The following is an 18,116-nucleotide window of genomic DNA, read 5'->3' as shown; positions in this document are numbered from 1 at the left end:
GATTGATTCACTCAATTCAAAGCTACATTACAACTCATTGGTTTTAAACTATGTTCTACCCGCATATGTTACAATGTTGAAAATAATTTACCAAATGCCATATGAATTAAAAAAGGGTCAGTGAACTGTCAAAAGTACCCCACATATCCTTATTTCCTCTTTCTTCTTGTGCTTTCATTTTTTTCACTCTCTTCTTTCTACCTTCTTTGACAGAGAAACACCTCTGCAACCACTTGTTCCTCATCCACCTTTCCCTAAACCACACCTCCACCATTCTCCTTGACAACCCACCCCATAGCACCCCGCCATATACCATCCCAGCCTCTCCCATTTCCTCCACCCACCTGACCATGCTTCACGTCCTAAATAAACCATTCAATCAAAAAAGAGAGAGAGAAGAAAAGAAAAAAGTGTGTGTGTGAGAGAGAGAGAGAAACTATAGGGAATAGGCTAAACTAAGAAACCAAAATATATTTTTCCGTCTTCCTTTAATATATATTTGGTGATTTTGGTTGGAGATGAAACAAGAGTGCCTCCTACTATTTGGATTTTGTTTACAACAAGAAACTGTTAAATTTCAGTCTTTGGGAAGGTGCATAAAATTTGTTGTTGCTTCATTTGATTTAAAGTTAATATTAGGTTTTCTATTTAAGGTTAGAAACTTTCCACTTTTCTGCTCAAGGCAAACTTAAGTCTGGGAAAATTATGCCACCAACCACAGACATGATTTGGCAGTAAAAAATCATCAAGGATACAATAATGTGGAAGAAGTGAAATTTTCCTCGCATTTAATTTAATTTACTCTGGAATAGGATTTGTACAATTAACCAACAAAGCAAAATTATGTTGATATTTTCAATCATCTCCAGTTGTGATCCACTAAACCCTTCTACTAGATGGGCAAAATAAGAAAACAAGTAATAATCTCTAATATTGTGTTAGTGATACAGCACAGCCTTGGGTTGACCCAAATAAAGATGAACATGATCCAACTAAATATGGGTCTAATAGGATATTCATTGAGATGTCTGAGAAATTCTGCCTTATGTCTCTAGTGACATACCAGTCCTTTATTTATAATCATAATAATATGACAGAAGAAAGACATATTCTTAGAGACAGTTTTACCCTTCTTTAATATTTTAGTATATTACAACACTCCCCCTCAAGTTTGGGCATAGATATTTATCATGCCCAACTTGCTAGTTATTTACTAAAGACTTTGGTGCTCGAACTCTTGTAAGCACATCAGCCCTCTGGTTCTCAGATGACAGTAAAGAGATGCATATCAGTCCGGATTCAATCTTCTCCTTGATAAAGTGGTATCAATCTCCACATGTTTGGTCCTCTCATGTTGTACTAGATTATGAGCCATACTGATTGCTGATTTGCTATCCAAATACAGCTGTATAGGTGTCTGTATCTGGTCTAAGTTCTTGAAGCAGTCCTTTCAACCATAATACATCACAAATTCCCTGTGCCATTACTCTAAAATCAACTTCAGCACTAGACCTAGTAACCACTACTTGTTTTTTACTCCATGTTTCCAGGTTGCCTCCCATATCAGTACAATAACCAGAGGTAGACTTCTATGATCAGGATATCATGCCCAATCTACATCTGTATATGCCTCAATCTTAATGTGTCCATGAGAAGAAATCAGAATTCCTTTTCCTAGAGTAGCTTTCAGGTACCCTTAGAATTAAATAGACAGCATCTAGGTGTGAAGAATAAGGATCATGCATAAATTGGCTCACAAGACTGACTGCAAAGGTGATGTCTAGTTGAGTGTGAGACAGATAAATTAGCTTTCCTACTAGCTTCTAGTAGCTGGTCTTATCTACTAGTTCTCCTTCTTTTGCCTTCAAGTACAAATTAAGCTCAATGAGAGTTTCAGCAGGTTTGCACCCAACATCCTAGTTTCAGTTAACAAATCCAAGGTATACTTTCTTTGAGAGAGAAATACCATTGGCCGAATATGCCAATTCAAGACCTAAAAAGTATCTGAGTCTTCCCATATCCTTGATTTCAAACTCCGTTTCCAAAGTTCTTCAGGGCTGAAATCACTTCTTCACTACTTCCAGTAATAACAATATCATCTACGTACACCAGCAATATACATGTGTGGGAATCTTTTTTCTTGATGAACAAAGTACGGTTAACATTGCTTTGTTTATAACCAATGAACACAATAACTCTATGGAACCTCCCAAAGCAAGCCCTTGGAGACTGCTTCAATCCATACAAGGTTCTCTTCAACTTACACACCTTCCCATGAATATCAATCGTGGGTATATCCATGTATACTTCTTCCTGAATATCACTGCGAAGAAAAGCATTTTTACATCAAGTTTTTGCAGGCTCCATCCTTGATTTACTGCACATAAGAAGAACAGCTTGTACTATATTCATTTTTCCAACTAAGGAAAATGTCTCATGATAGTCAATCCCATAGGTCAAAGTGAATCCACTGGCCACCAATCTTGCTTTATATCTCTCCACAGTCCCATATGCCTTGTGTTTAGTGGCAAACACCCACTTGGCACCCAACTGTCCTTCTCTTTATAGGTAAGGTCTCCAGATCCCACGTCTTTTTGTTTCCCCCAGAGCTATCATTTCTTCATCCATCGCTTCCAGTTTGAGTGTGTCAGTGCTTCCTGCCATGTGTCAAGAATATTAGAAGAGAACAAAGAACAAACAAAACTCTGAAAATCTAAGGATAAGGACAGATACAAAACAAAATTGTAAATTGGTTTTGGTGCATGTTCATGGCCATTTTTGCAGTGCAATTGGTTGGACTAAAAAGGGATCAGAAGCATGTTCAAAAATTGACTTACCAGGAGTAGTTGCTTCAGGACTAGGAGTAATGCTTCCTATTAGCTCAACACAGTAGGGGGAACCTTCTCTTGCTGATTTCCGTTGATAAGTTTTCAGAGGTGAAGTCAAGGTTGGTTGTTGCTCCCCCTGCATACCACTATCTTGGTCCATCAGCAGTTGTTTTGTCCAGCAACTCCATCTTCCAAGTTAAGGTCATCAATAGGGACATCAAAGGGAATGGCTAAAGGAGGGACAAGAACCGAAACCTCTTCACTAATACTCTCCCTCTGAAGAAGTTTAGGGAATAAAAAGAATTTGTTCCTGAAATACTACATCCATGGAAACAAACATCCTATGAGAGGGAGGATTATATCACTTATAGCCTTTTTGGGTAGCAGAATAACCAAGAAATATGCACCGTAACCAACGTGGATCAAGCTTACCATGAAAATGATGATTTTGGGCAAAGGCAACACATCCAAATACTTTCGGAGGGACAGTAAAGGCTGTTGTACATCAGGAACATCATTTTAGGGTAGAGCGTCAAACACAAATAGTTTGAGGAATAATCCAATGGTTAGCAGGATATGAGGGAAATTTTCCACCCAAAAAAATTTTAAAAAAAGAGAAAACATCAATTTTGTGGTAAAGCAGGTAAACCCACACGATTCTAGTGCAACAATCAATAAAGGTGACAAACCAACAATAACCAAAAATGGAAACAACATGAGATGGACCCCATAGATCAGAATGAATAACAAAATAGAGAATATTACTATGGTTATCAAAAATCAAAAACATGGTAAACATGTCTAGTCTTCTGCTTTGCCAAAATGCAAGCATCACAATAAAAGTCATTTAAATTACAATGCTTAATTAAATCTAGAAAAAGTTTGGCTAAAGTGGGCAAGGGAATGTGGCCTAAACGACGATGCCACTAAAGTAAAGTAAAAAGACCAAAAGAGTCAGAACGAGAGATATTAGTCAACACTAATAGAGAGTCGTCTAGTAGATAAAGCCCCTCTTGCCATTTACCACTGCCAATCGTACGCCCCGCTTCCAAGTCTTGAAACACACAATGAGAAGGATAAAAAGTTACTTTGCAGTTCAAATCTCGAGTAATGCTACTAATGGATAAGAGATTAGTAGAGAAGTTGAGAACATGCAAAACAAAGGATAACTGTAAAGAAGGTGAACAAAGGATGGAGCCCTTACCAAAGACATGGGAAAGAGACCCATCAGCAATATGAACATTGTAATTTAAAGGAATAGGAGAATAAGTGCGAACCAGAGTAGAAGAACCAATTATATGATTGGTTGCTCCAAAGTCAATGATCCACGAGGAAGGGTTCGAAGACACATTATGGCAACTAAATGTACCTGAAGGACGCAAAGGCTCAAAAGAATTAACCATAGAGAGGCAACACTAGCACTGGAAGTTAGCTTGGAAGAAAACACTTCAAGTCTGGTGATTAACTGGCGTAGATGTTGGAGCTCATCTGAGGAAAGAGGTGTTGGAGCACTAGGATCATCCAAATTGGCCTAATTAGCGGCTACTTAGGGATTTCTTCCTCGATTGGCATTCCATCCTCCTCCTAGGAAAAAGTGGCCGACCATGTAACTTCCAACACTAGTCCTTCATATGCCACTCACAACCATAGCACTCACACTTAACCGAAAGCATGAGAAGATTCTCTAGTATAAGTCATTGAGGTACCTCTACCAGCGACCAAGGCAAATATCTTTGGCATATTGGTATGCACAATTGCACTACGACAGTTGTCCACTGTGTCTACCATAGCTTACGCTTGTTCTTGCGACAAGAAAGGTTCCCGTGAGAGAATGCGAGCGGCCGAGCGCGTATCTGGTCATATTCAATGTTTTGAGCAAGACCAGCCATTAAAGGTTTCATCGACGTGCCTTGAAGACAACCCATCAAACTATGAGCACCTACCACAAGGGCCACAGAGCAAGACTATCGTTGATCATTTGTCTCACTAAATTTGATTGACTTCATCTAAAAAGGAAAGAAATCACGCTCACAAGTAATTGAAGCATCCTCTATACCAAACGAACTAGAAGAGGCGACGGTGACAAATTCAAAAGCCATCATAAAGATCTTGATGAATATATAATTAAAAAAGTAATAAATCATTCAATCAGAAGGGATCACACCATGAATGGCTCAGGGACCTGCACAGACGGTGTTAGGGGGGGTTGGTCGTGGGGGCATAGGCAGAGGTCTAAGAAGCTTAGCAAAGCAAGGGTGAGGTCCTTAGGACCTCGCGACTTGGCTGTAATGGTCCTTAGGACTTGGAAGAAGCCACAATGGCTGGCAGTCATCCTAGGGACCTCACACTGGGTTGTGATGGTCCTTAGGACCAGGCGAAAGGCTAGGAGGGGTAGCAGCGATGTTGTGGATGAGCGATAGGGGCTGGCAGCAGACCCTTGTAGGGTTTTTTAGAACTTCTTAGTCTGTGGTTCAGATTTGTTGTTCTGATACCATATTTAAATGTTTGAGAAATTCTAACTTATGTTTGAGTGACATAGCCTATTCTTTTTTATAATCATAATATGACAAAAGAAAAGAGATTCCCAATGTGAGAATATTACAATAAATATCTCCTAGTTCTATGCTTCTTTAATATTTTACTGCATTACAACAATATTTTAATTATTTTATTTTATTTATTGAGTCTATCTCATTATTTTTAGTAAAACCACCTCTCTTTGTCCACATATGAGACATACCACCCCTATTACTTTTTAAACATGTACATGCATCCCTACCGTTAGTTTTAAATATAAATTTACCATGGTAACTTTAAAAGACTATATTACCCCTTAATTTAATATTAACTAAATGACTTTCTTTCTTTCTTTCTTTCTTTCTTTCTTTCTTTCTTTTTTTCTTTTTTTTGGGGGGAGGGGTTGAGGAAGATAAAGAGGTGGGTGAAGGAATATCCTTTAATTATTTACAACCGCCGCAGATATGCTTCGGACACAGTGGTAGCAGTCCTCTATGTAGAGGTAGTAAGTTTAAGGAAGTCTTGGTTTTCGAACCTCCATCCCCCATCCCCCATACCTCCCTCCCTCCCCCCCCCTTCAACCTCAATGCCTATGGACCCGTCCTCATAGTTGGTTTGATGATGACCAAAAAAACATCTTCAACCGCCACTGGCTTAGGCTTGAATTTCATGCCCGGACAGCCCCCCTTCCTCGCAGAATGGTGAAGGTGAACTGACAATCTACTTGGTAAGAAGTAGCTTGGATCAAATATCAATCCAATACAGTGAAGCATAGCAAGAAACATCTAATATAGTTTAACCGGATTTATAAAAGCAAAAGGCATTCCCAAACGCAGAAAATAACACATTTTCACACCCTCTCCACCGGTATCCAGCTTGAAATCGAAATGGTTCCCCAAAATACCAAAAAAAAATTATATATATAGCTCAAGTTAGATAGCAACCCAATTCGGTGAATAACCACAGGAAATTAATCATACAGCGCGAACACTATGGATAAGCCATCAAGCAAAAGAAACCAATGAAAATTGACAGCCGAAAGCCAACCAAACTTCAATTAGTAAATATCAATCATCAAAACATAAAATGAAAAAAGAAAAAAGAAAACTTAACTTGACAATCAGAACGAAAACCTGCTTGGAATCGTCACAATAAGCAGAAGGGAAAGAAGAAAGAAAGAAAAAAAACCATCGAAACATCGGATATAATTACCTCGAAAAGACACAATAACGGGACGACGAAAAAAAACTGACTCGTCGACAACAAAAGAAACGCCGTTGCAAAACTGAATCGTCGACAGGAGAAAAAAAATGAAAACGCTGTCTGTTTGGTTTTCAGTTTCGGGTTTTGGAGCGAATTCGAGAGACGCAATGACGTCCGCTATTCTGCGCCGGAAAGTAAAGAAACTAGCGGTGTCGATTTTCTTCCGTACGAATTTAACAAGTGCAGTAGAACCGGGGGCTGTGTATCCGTATCATTATACTCAGACGGATTTGATAATATTCTATTCGTCGGATTTTAGTTATTCTTTAAAATAAATTATTTTAAAATACAATTGAATGCAGGTTTTTAACTACTAGGGATATCTTTACCATTTTATTTGTAAAGATTAGGTTTGAAATTTAAAAATATAGTAACTTTCTTTTTTTCTGCTCATTTTAGCTTTGATTATCTAACATTATTCACTATTGATTTTCCTTTGTATCTATTTTAGTTAAAAAACCTACAAAAGTATCAACATATATCAAGTAAAAAAAAATTTATTCATAAAAAATCCAGAAAAATAACTTAATCAGATAATTTTATTAGATGGATAATAATCGGTTAGAAAATGGCATTACCATATCCGCATCCTATTAATAATCGAACAAATTCGAATACCCCACGAATACGAATGCGAATTCGAAAACAGATTTCGATTATCCATTTACTCCCTTACTTGTGCAAATCCTCTCCACACAACTTGTTCCTACCCCCATTGTTAAGGAAATCATAACATATTAAAATGAATTCCATAAATTGTATTTTTTGTTTACATTGTAAATATATAATATATATATATATATATATATACATATATAGAAAGTAAATATATATATATATATATATATATATGAAAATGTCAAGTGACATTATAACAAAAGCAATATTTACATACATATTACTCCAACACCCTCCCACAAAGTCAAGGATCCTTCGCGAACCTTGAGTTTCGAATGAAGATAACAAAAATGAGGAGTAGAAAGTCCCTTGGTGAGAATATCGGCAAGTTGCTCAGCAGTGGAAACAGATCGAACCACCAAATCACCTTTAGTAACCTTATCACAAACAAAATGAAAATCAACCTCAATATGTTTCGTGCGAGCATGAAGAACCGGATTGGCCGATAAGTAAGTTGCTCCGATGTTATCACATGATAGAACAAGTGGGCTCGAAGAAGAAAGACCCAAGTAAGTAAAAAGAGATTGAATCCAAGTTAACTCCGTAGTGGCAAGAGCAAGCGCACGATACTCACTTTCCGTACTAGAGCGTGCAACAGTAGATTGTTTGTGAGATTGCCAAGAAACAAGATTACCACCGAGATAGACAAGATAACCACCCTATGTCCTGTGATTTGCGATCCATGGAACACCCAACCCAATCGGCATCCAAGTATGCCTCAAGAGAAGTAGCGGATGGTGTGAGATATAAACCAAAGAGAATTGTACCCTTTAAATAACACAACAAACGTTTTAAAGCAGTCCAATGGGCCTCAATGGGTTGAGCCATGAATTGACACAACTTATTCACAAAATAAGAGAGGTTAGGCCTAGTAAGTGTCACATACTGAAGTGTTCCAACAAGACTCTTATAAAGAGTTGGATCAGGAAATTGAGGCCCATCAAAAGACAAATGAGTAGAGGTGGCCATAGGAGTTGCAATGGGTTTGGCTGTAGACAAATCAACTCATTCCAATAAACCACTAATGTAACGTTATTGCCAATAAGCCCCAAACCGGTCCCGACCATGCCAAGCGTAACCTATGACCCTATCGTAGTTCAACCACGTTCGGTACTATTTTATCCATATCATTAGCTCCCCAAGCCAAGTGATCGGGTGAAGTCCCCAAACCAAATGCTTGGCTTGCTTTTCTCGATCTCAACTAAAGTTGAAATGTCTTTTCATCTTTGAAATATCTCATTTATTGCTACCTACACCTTTGTACAACGGTGTGCTATTGAGCCACCTGAACCCCTCGTTAACCATGTGATGTACACCACGTGGTTGTTGGAAAGCGTTACCATCATTACCTCCATGCTCGAACCATCAGTGATCGTCAGGCATCGATGAATATTGATCTAGTTCGTTGATTAATCCCACTAGAACCGTCACCCGATCTTGTTCGTTGATCAAGTTTAATCTCGTTTGTTTGTCCTTATCCCCAAATCTATAAAAGACCTCTCATTTCTCATTATCATTTTCTACTTCTCTACTTTGCGAACCTGCTCTTGCTTTGAAGATTTTCAGCTTTCGTCTTTGCAATCCAAGGTTTTCATTTCTCAAACATCAAATTCCTTCCGGAATAAAACACAAGTAAGTCTCTTCACCTTTTCTCTATTTTTTTTCTTTCTCCAAGTCCTTTCTTTTCTTTTCAGGTGGTTAGTTCACTCTCGTTTGTCCTTAATTTTCCGTTCAAAAATCCCCTAATTCAGTCCTTAGTTGTTTCTCATTTCTCCAATGGGTAGTGATAGGACTTCTAATGAGAACTTCGTTGATCGCTTGATTGACTAAGAGGAATATGCTGACCAAGCAAGTCCTTCAGCCTCTGTTGAGTTGTCTGGTGATCGGGATGAAAGGATCACTGACCGTTGGTTTTCCTCATCCCGAGTAAACCCTAGGGAACCTTTAGAAAATGTAGCTGAGGTCCAAAAAATTACCTCCAGGAAATGAAAAGTTCCTCAGCAAACAGTTGTTGGAAGCTCTCGATTGTCGAAGAGGCCCTCCACTGGTCCTTCTTTTTATGTTTCTCACATCCGTCATAGTGAGGTCGAAGAGATATCCTCCAATTTGTCTCTTCCCTTTTCTTATCTTCTTCGGGTCTCGAACTGTGAAATCCCCTAGATTTCTAACCCATTAGCCAATGATTTCAGGACTGCGAACCCGGGGCTCGAGTTGGCAACAAATGTGGACCATTCGAGTCGAGCCTAAAGGTTCGGAAGAGGACCCAATGAGCATGGATGAACCTAGTGATGACTTGATAACTCACATGGAGTTTAAAAGAAGAGAGAAGATTAATCATGATGGAGTTAAAAGGCGATTTTGGCATGTTTGTAGATCGGCGATGGAGAATCCAATTGGCACGAATTAGGTATCAAATCGAAGATCATCGAAAGACCTTTCCAACAAGCCAAAAATCAACGGAATCAGAGTCCGTTTGAGGGTCCAACCATGGACCGGTCGGTTGGGCCTGTTGGGTGAACCAACCCCCCCCCATTTTCTGTTTAGGGGCAAAAACGGAATTCCGGGTTTTTAAGTCCTATTTTATGTTTTAACTCACCCGTAACTGCATTTCTTTATGCTAGAACAAGGTTGAGAGTATGGGAAGAGAAGAAACCAAGAAGAAGAGTGGTTCCCATCCTTCCGAAGGTGTTTTGTGATTCAAATCTTCGCGAAAACATTAGGAAAGGTTAGTTTTCTCTAATCCTTCTCTTAGACACAATTATGTAAACAACTCTCTTCTCTTTATTCATGGAATTGTGGTTGTCGGAGCATGTTAGGGTTATTGTTACCTTTGTTTTCTTGTTTTATTATCCCTTTCTAGTATAAGAGTAATGGTGCGATTCCTTGCTAAGGTTGATGCATTTTGACTCTCCAAGTCACCCACGGGTGATTTAGGAGAGCCAATTTGGGTCTTTTTGATCCAGATTAAATTGGACCAAGTTGAGGGCACCCTTATGATGTCTTTACTACCATTTAGATTTCCCCAAGTTTTCATTTCGTTTCAACTTCAAATCAAGGGTGAAATTATAACTTTTAGCCGATTTAGGTTAAAAGGGCGAGTTAGAACCTAGTTTTCTGTTTGGGTTTTTATGGGAATATTTTGAGATGTTTTTCTAAACCCAAATTAACTTCTACTTTATTTTTGTTAATCCTCTTGCATGATGATTAGTTTTGTTACCTTTTGTTACCTTCTTGTGGGAAGGAATTATTGATCTTTGGAGAAAGGAATATAATTGGAAGGTGAGGAATAACTAACAACATTATATTTAATTAATTGTTGTTATTTTATGTCTTCTGTTAAATATATAAATTGCTATGATTTCTGTTTATCTTACTATATTTGTGTGTGACTTTGCACGATAGGAAGGTAAAACTATTATTTATGATGTTGCTCTTTGCCTTGAAATCTATTATTGTTATTATGAAATGGAATGTAAATGTATATAAAGGGAGAGGGGGAATATTATTATTCTCTCTACCTTGTATTTTCCACTAGGGTTGTGGGTTCGCCCATTACTCTAGTAACCTTATGTGGTGCCATTAAACCCAATTGCATGATTTATAGGGTCTAGAAGTGTTGGGCTAGGAACCCTTATGAGTACTACTACCCTTTCGGTAGGGGTATTGAAGCCAGCTTAACACGTGATGTTGGTGGCTAGGTCCTGTATATCGAACAAGCCCACTATCATCATAGAGAGATAGGGTTGCATATAATACATAAGGGCTCTTGTGTGCTCTAGACCGGTAACCAACCCGTGAGAGGACATGGAGAGCATCATATCCATTATATGTGGATGACCACAGGGTTAAGGAATGGGATCCAACAGATGCCTCCCATTGAGGATTCCATTCATAGGTGGGAAGGTATTGAACCAATTGAGCACTAGGCGTGAGGGGAGATATCCGGACCATATATAGTATGAGACCGTATGACTTTGCACTGGGCTTAAGTTTATCCTTGACACGCCTCAAATCTTATACCAATGGTGATGTGAGAGAGTGGTGACTTGATCCCCAACCATAGCTCGATGAGACTTTACCCAACAGCCACGGAGATCCCAACATACGTGCTTTGGTGTCGTGAGGGAAGAGTGATGAGACCGCCCAAGGAAGACTAGTGTATAACTTAATGGGTGTCTACTTTAGAGACTACATTATAGAGTTAGGAACCTCATATCATCACCACACATTTGTTTATTAATATATTGAATACATGATTGTCTTATGAATTATGATATGGAATATGGATGAATATATGATGTGAATGTTAGTTACCTCACCAAGTTCTATGAACTCATTCCTTTATTTTGTTTGTTTCTTTAGACTGCTTTACAGGTTATGAGGACCCCATTATTGTTGAGGATCCTTTATCAAGTGGCTATCAAGAGGGTGAGATTGGAGAGGAAGTGGAGGCACATGACGCTTCTTGTTTGTGCTAGGATTGCTCTTATGGAGTTTCTTTTCCTTAAAGTTTCCTTAGATTATTTTCGTTGCAAAGTTTAAACATTCTTTCTTTTCTTTGAACTCTAATGTTTAGTTTTTGAAAGGAAGTTTTGGATATTGTAATCTTTTCTTTTCATTCTTGATTATTAAATACTTGAGCTTGTTTATTTTCCTGTCCATTTAATTTTACTTTATCATGTATTGTATGGAATTGTCACCAAACCTAGATCTTGCAGTGTATCACCCCCACAGGTATTTGGGTATGACCGGATCCGGCTGGATGGGGTGTGACACAAACCCTGATGAGAGGGTGAATTCCAATCCCCCTTGAAGAATTCTTCATCTATGTTGACACGTTTAAGAGTGGGGTTCGATTTCCTTTTTACTCTCCTCTTTTTGCCGAAGTCCTCAACCACTGGGAAATTTTCTCTGGTATGCTCCTCTCGAATAGTTGGAGGCATATCATTGTCTTCATAGGGCTCCATCTCGATCTCCAGATAACCCCTTCTCTTGCTTTGTTTTCTCACTTTTACTTCCTGAGTAAGTCCAACCCCCCTGGGTGGGTGTTTCTTTCCAAACGCTCCAAGAGTGAGTTAGGTAGAATTCTGGCCGAAGGCACTTGTCCTTCAAACCACAAGGGATGGCGTCAACGGTATCTATTCTGTGTGCACCCCCATTTGAACTTAACTTCCCGATCGCTTAGAGTCGCCCGAACTCTTATACTCGAGTCAATCGTCCTTTACCCCTTACTCCTGCCAAAGATGAGGCTGTTCGGGATATCAAAGCCATTCAACCGCATCAAGAGATCCATGGATATGCCATGGAATATGAGGTGGTCCTTCATTTGTGGGGTCTGGCCCATGGTGAGCTCTCGAACATTGTATCTTCTCTTTTATTTCCTTGTAATGATTCTGACTTTTTTCTTGTTTTGTAGTGCCTCCCCGATACACTCCCAGAGCTGTTAAAGTGTTAGCTCAAACCAAGGGAAAAGACAAAGTGCCTGAGGGGTCTCCTATCCCGAGGGTCAGTTCCCCTACTGCCCCTAAGGGGATTTTAAAGATCATGCAGGATCCTACTTCCAAAGGGAAAGAAAAGGTTGACGTTGCTGAATCTACACAGGACGACGTTAATCTCGCCAAGAGAAAGAGAGAATTAGTTGATGACGTTGCTTCGAAGAAAGGCAGGATCAAACAGGGAGGAGTTTACGTTCCCCCATTGGAAGTTGAGGACTCGGGACCTTGTCTCCCTAAACTCGGACTTGGCAACTGATTGGGCCATCAATGTCCGGATGCCAGCTGATCGGGAGGTCTTGGATTCCATGCTCGATGAAGAGCTTGTGAACTCTTCTATTAGGTTTGTTTATTCTTGATACTTTGATCTTTTTGTTTCTCTTAGCTTTTACTGATCAGTTCTCGAAACGTTCCATGTTTGTAGGGTCCTTACTGAGAATTTCCATCACCACATGGAAGCTCTTATGAGGGTGGGTCATCTCAGCGCTCAAGCCAAGCGTAGTGATGACATAGCGGAGACCAAACAACAAGAGGTCTCCAAACTAAAAGAAGATAACTCCTGACTTTGCAAGGCAGCAAGGGGAGTTGATGGTGGCGAAGGCCAAGATGGAGGAGTTAGAGAAGGAGTTGACTCGGCTGAGGACTTCTCTTTCTTCGGCAGATGGTAAGATCAAGAGCCTCATTCGGGAGAGAGAGGAACTCGAAGATAAATTAACTAATGTTCCTTTGGGTCCTGAGAATTTGCCAACCTCGGTCAGGAAAGCTTGTGTTGCTAAGTACCTGGACAACAAACCTTTTGATCTGCTGCTGGCCCACTACAATTCGATGGCTTACTTGGATTTTCTCAACGATGTCTGGAAGTCCATTCTAAGGAAGGATCCCGTGCTTCCGATCGAACAGTATGAAGATCTTATCAACATTGAGATCTTCTCTGATTTGAACATGGAGGTCCCAAAATGGGTTCTTGCGAAGGACGATCATCCTCTAGTAAACCCGAACATAGAGGGTTACCTTAGTGATGAGCCCCCAATGACCCTTGAGCATGAGACCGTAGAAAAAAATGCTGCCCTTGCAAAGAATGCCTAACAGACCCCCGTGAACCTAAACCAAGATCTTCCCACAGTCCAGTAAACATCATCTCTTTTTTTTTTTGTTCCCGACCTTGTTCGGTTGTTTTGTACCCCTTCTTTTTCTTCTTTTATTTTTTTTATTTTTTATTTTTTAAGGGTTGGCCCCCTTTTCGGCCCATGCACTAATGAAAACTTTTTTCTTTATACTTGTGCATCTCTATTCGTACTGCTTGTTACCGAATGTGATTGGAGTACTAGATTTTAGGTCTTATTCAGATGTAAACCGAAGCCTCCTACTTAGAGAATTCCTGAGAATTCTTGAGTTTTTGGAGGTCTCATTTGGGTTTAAACCAAAGCCTCATACTTAGTGAATTCCTGAGAATTCCTAAGCTTTTGGAGGTCTCATTTGGGTTTTAAACCGATGCCTCATACTTAGTGAATTCTTGAGAATTCCTAAGATTTTTGAGGTCATTCAGGTTTTAAACCGAAGCCTCATACTTAGTGAATTCTTGAGAATCCTAAGCTTTTAGAGGTCTCATTCGGGTTTTAAACCAAAGCCTCATACTTAGTTAGTTCTTAAGAATTCCTAAGCTTTTGGAGGTCTCATTATGGTTTTAAACCGAAGCCTCATACTTAGGGAATTCCTAAGAATTACTAAGCTTTTGGAGGTCTCATTTGGGTTTTAAACTGAAGCCTCATACTTAGTGAATTCTTGAGAATTCCTAAACTTTTGGAGGTCTCATTCGGGTTCTAAACTAATGCCTCATTAGGACTCATTCGGTCATAACCGAAGCCTTTTGAATTAGAACTTCGGAACTACCATAGTTCTGTATTTTCCCTTTCAAAATAGATTTGGTGTTCGAAAATATGAAAACATATTGTGAATTCGGAAAATTGATGTGTATTACATCTAAAAAACTGAAATTATTTCTAAGGATAAAACTTCTTAAGATGTCTTGCATTCCACGATCGATCTAGCTCTTGATCAGTTGTTGGATTCTTTAACTTATAAGTTCCCGAACCAATAGGTTTCACAACCATGTATGGTCCTTCCCAAGAAGGATCCAATTTCCTTTGATGACGCGGATCGGAGGCTAAAGTGTTTCTAAGGACTAGGTCTCCAGACCGGTATTGTTACTGTTTTACTTGGGCATTGTAGTGAGAGGCTACGCTTCTTTGGTAGTGTTGTATTCGTGCAATGGCTCTCATTCGGACTTCCTCCAGCAAATCTAGACTATCTATAGTCCTTGTTCATTCACTTTCTCTTCAAATTCCCGATCTCTGAGAGTTCCTGCCATCACTTCTACTAGGACTAAGGCTTCTAACTCGTAAGCCTAACTTGTATGGAGTTTCTTGTGTTCGAATCGTAGCTTAGTAGGCCCAAAGCACATTTGGGAGTTCCTCGACCCATAAAGCTTTGTTTGATTCAAGTCTCTTCTTCATTCCTTCCAGCAAAGTTCGGTTGGTTACCTCTAATTGGCCATTGCTCTGAGGGTATGCTCCGAGGACATCCAATGCTCGATCATGTAAGTGTTACAGAAAAATCCGAGTTGAGGGTTGTCAAATTGCGTTCCATGATCGGTAACAAGAATCTTTGGAATACAAAACCTATGAATAATTGATTCCAACACAAATTTTCTACCTTCTTCTCGATGATCGTTGCCAATGGAATTGCTTCGACCCATTTAGAGTACTCCCAACCGCCAGATGCTTTAGTGAATTTTCCCATGATGTCAATTCCCCACATTGCAAATGGTATCGGTTCAAGGATTGACGTTAAGGTTGCCGTAGGCTTCTTTGAGACGATCGAATGGATTTGACAATTTTTGTGGTGACGTACATATTCTACAGCATCTTGTTGAATCTTCGGCCAATATAACTTGAGCCTTAGAATTTTATGCACTAGTGCTCGACCACCCATATGTGCTCCACAATTCCTTCGTGCACTTCTGCCAAGGCACTTTCTGATCCTTTGGGTCCCAAACATCTAAGTAGTGGTCCTGCATAAGATATGTGGTACAATCTCCCATTTTGCATTGTGAACATTGCTGCTCAAACCCGAATGGTTCTGGCCTCTTTCTAATCCTTGGGCAATTTATCGTCCCTGATGAATTCAACGATCGGGTCCATCCAGCATCATTCATCCTTTAAATATGATATGTCTCCCACTTTGGTGCTTGGGTAACTCAACTCTTCAATGTAGACCGAAGGTTCAAGATTTTTTTCCTTCGCATTAGCTAGCCTTGAGAGTTCGTCCGCCATAGTATTCTCCTTTCTCGGGATCTGACAGATCTTTAGATCTTTGAATTCCTTTATCAGCATTTGTACCATCTCCTGATACTTTTGCAACCTAGGCTCTTTCGTCCCAAACTCTTCCTTTACTTGAATAACAATAAGCTAAGAATCACTGTAGATAGTCACAAAAACTTGTTGCTTGTATCTCAAGATATCACGCAAGTATACATATCGCAATCAAGTAATAAATGATAAGTAAAGTATCAATCCCACGGAGAATTATATCCTTAACTTTCAATGTAAAAGTAAAATTGATTTAAATGAAATTAACAAGGTTGATTGGTGATTGTCTAACTAATTAACCAAATGACAGGTAAAGAAAACTAAGGAACTAAAATGTAGATTTGAGCAATGGAAGAAACTTAATGAGTGACAAGTGTGTTGGGAATCAAGTTTCCCTTCCCCTGAATTTTAAAACACAAATACTAAAGCAATACTACAACCCCAAGATAAATCAAGAACTTGGAATGAATGGCAATATGGTATTTTCCAATACACATAAGCTAGCATCCTAAATCAACATCTGCATATCCCTATGAAGAATTGAATTAAGAATGCAATTTAAACTCAATCCAATCAATGGTAATGTGAGGTAATTGGGTATTCCTACCCAACCTACTAATTAACACAACCTAATTAAAGATGATGCTAACTCACACAATTCAACAAACACCTAGACTTCATTAATTTTCCAATTAATGAAATCATAACATTCATTCAAGAAAGATCATTCAAGAACTGAAATTAGTCAATATAACATGCTGAATTCATTAACAATAAAGTGGATTGCAATAAAACTAAAGAACACATGATTAGTTACATATCAAAATTCAGGTTTAGGTACTACTATAATCCCAACACAGCTAAGATTTAGCCCATAACAGAATTCAAATGCATAAAACCAAGTATAGTTGACATGAGACTAGAAAGTAAGAAGATAGAGTTATAAAAACAAGAAGAAACTAAGGCTTCAAATGCTTCCATATGAGCTCCAGCTTTCTTCTCCAACAAATCAGCAACTCCAGCAGCTCCTTGCTTCCACAAGAGCTCCAGCTTTCGTTCTATCTTCCCTCCTCTCAGCCGAGTCTCTCTTTCCCCACCTTGGTCGAATGTCTCTCTTTTCTCCTCCTTGCCTCTCTTCTCTTTCTTCCATAAATGTCTTCAATCATTAGGTTAGATTTTGGCTATAGGATTAGAACTTTCCTCCTGAGATCAAGGGCTGAAAACCATCATGTATTTACAAGAATTTTGTCCACTTAAGTTAGCCCTTTTTGGTCAATTCCATTTGAATTGGATCTGAGAATATTCTGCTCCGTTGTTGTAGTAATGCAGCAACAACTCTACAACAAAGTTAGAGGACATGTTCTTCTATTATGAATCTTCACCTACATGTTCAAGAGAAAGAGAAACAATCAAATTCATCCATAAAAAGAAGGGAAATTCATGCAATGGTGACAAAAATGAACTAAACAAAATGCAACATGTTAAGACTGAATAAGACAACACCTAATGAATACTATCACTAAAACAAAGACAAAATACTCCTAAATCAAGCCATCTCAAGTATAAAAGTTATAAATCTTAACTCTATTTCATAGAGTTATCAATAGTCATCTCAGATATTGCTAAAGCTTTTGCCAAACGAAGATCAACTATGAAGGCTTCATATTCAGCCTCGTTGTTGTTTGCTTCAAATTAGAACCTCAGAGCGTAGCATATGATAAAACCTCCTGGACTTCTTAGTAACACTCCAGCTCCAGCTCCAGCTCCAGCTCCTGTTTGTTGCTCGAACCATCTACATAGATGTCCCATATGGTCGGGATGGTGGGTTTGGTAATTTCTTCTATTAGAATTGTTGTTTCTACCAAGAAATTTGCCAAGGCCGGAGCCTTTATGACTGTTCATAGTTTGAAATATAGTTGGAATTCTCCAAGTTACCAACCATGCCACCATTCTTCCAGATAGATTAGGTT

General features: G+C 39.0%; 1 protein-coding gene across 7 annotated transcripts in view; it reads right to left on the bottom strand.

The window, feature by feature from the left end:
• DSPTP1 (dual specificity protein phosphatase 1) overlaps nt 1-6,782 on the bottom strand; it is a 76,494-nt gene extending 69,712 nt beyond the window's left edge. The window contains exons 1-4 of one of the 7 annotated variants that reach the window (XM_089150366.1): nt 6,558-6,782; nt 3,261-3,323; nt 2,838-3,146; nt 1,967-2,657 (exon numbers count right to left, since the gene is read on the bottom strand). The gene's annotated coding sequence lies outside the window, so the exon portion shown is untranslated. Of the gene's footprint in view, nt 1-1,966; nt 2,658-2,837; nt 5,862-6,557 lie in introns of those variants that run through there. The other 6 variants (XM_089150365.1, XM_089150364.1, XM_089150369.1 and 3 more) reach the window with 6 other exon arrangements.
• Nucleotides 6,783-18,116: the final 11,334 nt, after the last annotated feature.

Source organism: Hakea prostrata, chromosome 3 (assembly GCF_041222555.1).
Source record: "Hakea prostrata isolate BN-2017 chromosome 3, UWA_Hpros_2, whole genome shotgun sequence".
NCBI lineage: Eukaryota > Viridiplantae > Streptophyta > Magnoliopsida > Proteales > Proteaceae > Hakea > Hakea prostrata.
Note: the sequence above shows the minus strand (reverse complement) of the source record. Positions and strands in the feature narration are given on the sequence as shown.